Here is a 5,946-nt window from a genome sequence, read left to right as displayed (position 1 = left end):
ATTCTTATAAAATGATACAAACTTTAAACAAAGTAAGGTTTGATCCTCAATAGTTAACCCTAATGTTAAGTGGGGTCACGTATACTCAATTCATCACCTATATACATATGGTATATACTTTACATATATAGAACATTAGCTTATTATATATATAATATACATATATATTCAAATATTCTTAAGAGTTCATATGAACATAAAAATTTGTATAAACTATTATTAGCAACAGATAGATATCATAAAGTGTGATGTTCAGGTAATTCTCGTCAACAAAAACTGTAAAATTTTTCTATTTTCAAATTTTCGAAAAAATTAATACTACCGATATTTTTTTATAATGCGATTTAAAAATATATCAGAATTCAAAACGAAAACTGGTAAACCACAGTTAAGACTCAGTTAATCGGTACGTACCGTAAGAACTTAAGCCAAACTGAAATGCACAACTCACCAAATCTGTGTATTTGATAGAAACGAAATAAACAAAAGCGGTCAACTTAAGCGAATATTAGAAAAATTAAATTTAACTTAAACAGAAACGAAATGAAACGTTCTTTCTACTTTAAGGCTAATACCACGTTTCCACTGCTTACTCAGTAAGTTACTTAGTAACAGTGACCTTTTTATTGTTTACATTAGAAGAAATTATTTAGGAAATGGGAAAGAGCTATAGTTGTGGAGCTTTTTTTCGTTTGCATTTTAATTTTAAACAATTGCAATAAATTATTTATAGTCAGAAGAAAATAATTCAGCATAATTTCCAATGTTGATATTGGAGCGAGAGTTCCTATTTTTTTCCGTCACAATCTGCACATTATTGCGATGCATCCACCCGCAATAAAGTATTGTGAGCAACTGAGCACAAATTTTTAAATTTGCTTAAGTTGAAAACCTAAATGAATTTGATTTTTCTAATATTCGCTTAAGTTGGCCTCTTTTGTTTATTTCGTTCCTATCAAATACATAGGTTTGGTTGATTGTGCATTTCGCTTTGACTTAAGTTCTTACGGTACGTACCGACTAACTGAGCCTTTGGTCTGTTATATCGATAAATTACGTTAAAAGCTTGATATATATTATCTCAAAGGAAATAAAAAATCTCATGTAGTTGCACGTCTTAAATATTAAACAACTATGAAATATTTTGTTGTATAAGGTATGTTCCACGAGCTACGCGTAGTAACTTCGAGTAACTCTCTGTATAAAGTTGTGCGTTCCTGAAAATTTTTTTCTGTACCAAAATTGGTTCAAGAAGGTGACATTTATGTAAAAAAGGTCCAATTTTTTTCAATTGCCCATTAATAAGAAAATACAATATATGTATATAAAATGTACAGAAGATATAGAATAGTACAGTAACCCTTTTTGTTATTTAAATAATCGGATTATCTTTTGCTGACCATACATAGTGCATAACATGATATCATTAAAAGTCTTGAAATTCATTCCGATCGAAATTTTCTTTTACCTTTTGCAACCACAATATTTTCACTAAATCATACCTAAAATTTATTAGTTTCATAGTGCACTATTGCATCTATAAATAAATTTTATTGGATAATATAATAATATGCACAATAAAGTTCGCGCTTCAAAAAGTACCATTTTCCACCAGAGTGCCATACGAAAAAAGTCCCAATTTTGGTACTAAAGTACCATATGTAGCAACCGTGGTTCCACCAGCGAATTTTCGAGAAAATGAGAGCACCTGAGAGAGCGTCGAAAATACTATTAAGACTTTACTCGAACATTTCAGCTGTTTTGTTTTGAATTCAAATATTCGAATTGTTCATTTTCGCGGTAGTGGTGCAACTAAAAAAATTCAGAACTTATTAATTGTAATAAGTAAATCAATAGTGAAACAACATAGCCAGATAAAAAGTAAATAATATACATCAAGATAGTGACTCTGATGATGATTTAGAACTGGTGAATTTATTATTATATAAAGGAAAAAAAAGCGAGTATATGTTAAAATGTATATGTAACATACAAGATGTTGTTTCGGAATGTGACGACAAGGTATTCAAAAGTTACTTCTGCATCTAGCGAAACCTTTTTAATTCTTCAATTATGAAATGAACCTCTTCAGCAACAAACCGCAGCGATACCTCATTCACAAATTCATCATCTATTAAAAAATAAATTAAATAATTGCGAGGTACAATGTGTAAATACAATTCCTTACCATTTTGCAATTGCAGAAAAGTTATTGGAGAACAGAAATTTCAATTGACTTGTTAATTTATAATAAACCTTTAAAATATTTTTTTTGATAAGTTATCGACCATCTCAAATTACAATATTGGAACTATTACAGCTATCAAAATGAAATGCTTTATTTGACCACTAGTTCCCAGAAATTTCTTGTCATCAAACAAAACACTTCAAATTAAAAATCATTTTTTATCATTTCATCGACAATGTCGAAAAAGTACGTTAATACGGTAGTTCTTCAAATCTTAATTCTTAGAGAGAATATTCAGACGCCAGGATTATTTGTCTTTATTTATTTTCCTGACTGTAAAGTTACTATTATTTGTCAATTAATAGAAACTCATATGAATTGTATTGTGTCTTCTTGCTCTATTTATCAATAACCATAGACATTAAAAGAAAAAGATGTACCATAATTCGTTACCATAGTCGTTAAAAGTTAATGGCGTATTGTAAGCTTTGGCATTGTCAAAGTTACCAGAAAAAAATACTTGCACTTATTCCAGCACCAAACTTTCACTCATGCTCCATTAACCGTTTTTTATCTCCATCTTTACTTTAAGCTATCGCTTTTGTAGTATGCAGAAACAGAAAGAAGCACTCCCTTTCTCGGGTTTGCTGAATATTATACCACGTATCAACCGAATGCAGAGTAAACTACATATTGCAATATGGAACAGGTTTAAATTCGGTACAACAGGGATACAGAATATATTTTTAATATAATATTAACCAATTTAATTTATCGTATTGTATCTTAAAGAGTCCTATTTAGTCAGTATTTTCTTATGCAGTCAGATAATACAACATACAAAACAATGGTAAAAAAGTTGAATTAAAGTTTTCTCATGTGTTTTTCACTCAGTTTTTATCGGACGCATTGAATCAGTTTCAACTTTGGCATCCTTCCATAAAAAATTTACGACAGCTGTTGCAGGGTCACTACGTTTTCTTCTAACAAAATAAAAACAAATGGAAAATCAAACATCTTTCTAGGACCTTTTTGATATTTAATATCTAAGAAATATGCCAAAGATATTTATGTAAAGGATTTTATAAGAAATTTGAGATATTTTGGTTCTATTCGTTGATTCGAATTCATATGAGGAGAAGTAGTGCATAGAAAAGAGCCAAATGTGTTGTTCCCTTTCAATTGTTGTGTCATTGAGGAAGCTCATTCAAGTGTGATTTTCTTTTACATCACCAATGACGAGTAAGCGAAAACTCTTTGAATTATCGTATTGTAATATAAGGGAAACTTGCGTTTAATGCTCGAATCCCTTTATCTAAAAACAGAAGTGATAGATAAAATTAATTATAAGAATAATATTGTTTTGATGTTCGCTGAAGGGAGTTGACTTCACTAGACTACACTTGAACAGTAACTGAAAAAATAGTTATCCTATTACTTCTATTATCTTCTGTATTTATTTATTTAAATCACATTCATTAGTCATTTATAATGATTATTACAATACGATGTTTTTGTAAAAAATTAACTTCATTTGCTTCAGAGGATTTGGTTACACTAATTTTCATGACAACAATAAATATTTAATCACTACTTTGTGATTAATCATTATTCTTATGATAGCAAAAGCTTAAAAATATTTAAGTCGACTAGCGCAATCAAGTGTACTTGAAGAGAAACCCCGTTTTCGCCCCTTTCAGCATAATGCAATCAGATGTCCACTAGAATCCCTAATACAGTACAAAATACGGCAGTATATTTTTGCTAAATATTTCATAATATTGGTAAAAATTCTGTGAAATCCCTTATCTTGTATAATTAAGTAAAGTCGGACCACTCTATAACGAATAACACTCCATAAAAAATTTATGCGTATGTCGCGTGTTTTTTAACTACAGGACAACTTAAATACAGTCTTGTAATAATACAAGACAAAAATATTAGAATGAAATTTTTTCATTATAATCTGGTAGATAATTTCAGGATATTTATTTTTTGAATATAATATCCTCCATATGTCCGCTTCGGCTACGAGATATATGGTCCATTCGATCAGTCCAATTTTTGACAATTTTTTCCACTAAATGTGGCCGTATGGCATCACTGGCGACATAAACTCTGGCTTCTGATGCTTTAAGAGTTGCTGATAGGGTACGTCGCACTAAGGAAGGGATCAGTTAACACGATCACTTTTGGAAATAAAGTTGTTTCCATATTGATTTCGCAATAAAGCAATTGTTAAGCGAGCTGTATTGCAAGTCGCGCCACCATTTTTAAACCAAATGTCATCGATGTTTAACTAAATAGTTTTTGGGAACAAAAATGCAGTCAGTATGGCTCGATAGCAGTCGCCATTGAAAGAAATAAGGATCAGTAATGCCACCAGCGTGTAAACCGCACCAAACAGTCAATTGTTGATGGTTTCGAATCGTGAAGAGTAAAATTAGTGCGAAAGCGATCAATAACTGCACGAATTGCTTGTTCACTATGCCGATCGTAAAATGGACGAAGTGCTCTATAAACTTCGCGAACAGATTTATTTTTTTCAAAGTAAAATTCTACAATTTCTACAATGCTTCAGTTGTTGCAGAGTTAAACGATTTATGATGAATTGCCAAACCTTACTGAAAAGATATATCAACACAGTTTAACAATCTCAACCAGCTAAAAAAAACACCCGATAGAACCACTCCCTTGCAACTAATTTTGATCAGTTTATCGGTGCTTCTCATATTTTTAATACACTTTGGTTGCAAATATAAGAAAATAAACAAATTAAAGTAATATATAGCAACAACAATATAATTTGGAACTAATTGAATTGTAATGGCATGCGCATCATTCTCGAGGTTACTGGAATGTGTGCAGCTCTTCCTGTTAGGCATACGGGTAGACACAAATCGAAGCGCGGATTTTACGCTGCTTAAAAGCTTCTTTGGATGCGTGTGAAAAAACAAGAGAATATTTTGTTACGCGCCTTTTCAAAACAAACTCACATTTATGTAAAAATTGCGATCTCTTAATAAAATAAAATAGAATAATTGAAAGCTTCATAAAACTTTGTTAGTTCAGACCTCGTATTAATTGGGTTAGATTAATTCGACTTATAGAATGCACTTTCCCATATTACTATCGGCACTGAACGAAATTTTTGTTCGAGATATAGAGAAATTCGAGTTATAGAAGTTCGAGTTATGAAAGCAGAATTGTATGTAATTTGCTCTCTAGAACCTAGGTGCACTGTTTTTGGTTCGAGTTATAGAAAATTCGAGTTATAGAAGTTCAAGTTATAGAAGTTTGACTGTATTTAAATAAAATAAACAGTAGAAGCGACATAAATTTTGCTCTTCTAAGAAATTTTTTTAATGATGCGATTTTTAATCAATAAAAAAATTTTTTTAGATAAAATGCTTATAAATCTCTTATATTTTATTTTTAAAATTAAAAAACAAAAAAAAGACTTAATTTGGGTGAACAAATTTATTGGCACAGCTAATACAAAAATTAAAAACAAATTAAAAAAAAAATATTTTCGACAACAATTAATATTTAGTGGCCAAACCCTTTTGTTTGCTAACGACTTCTAGTCGCCTCGAGATCGAAAAAACCAATTTTTGTGTGGGTTCTTGCCCAATATTTTGCCACTCTTCAAGCAGTGTCGCCTTCAGTGCTGCTTTTGTTGTTATAGCGTGCTTTTTTAGTCGTCTATCCAATTCTATATTTGCACAACCAAGGTAAATCTTATACGGAGATTGGAG

This window comes from Teleopsis dalmanni, chromosome 1, assembly GCF_002237135.1.
Source record: "Teleopsis dalmanni isolate 2A chromosome 1, ASM223713v2, whole genome shotgun sequence".
NCBI classification, from domain to species: Eukaryota; Metazoa; Arthropoda; class Insecta; order Diptera; family Diopsidae; genus Teleopsis; species Teleopsis dalmanni.
This window is presented reverse-complemented; position numbering follows the sequence as displayed.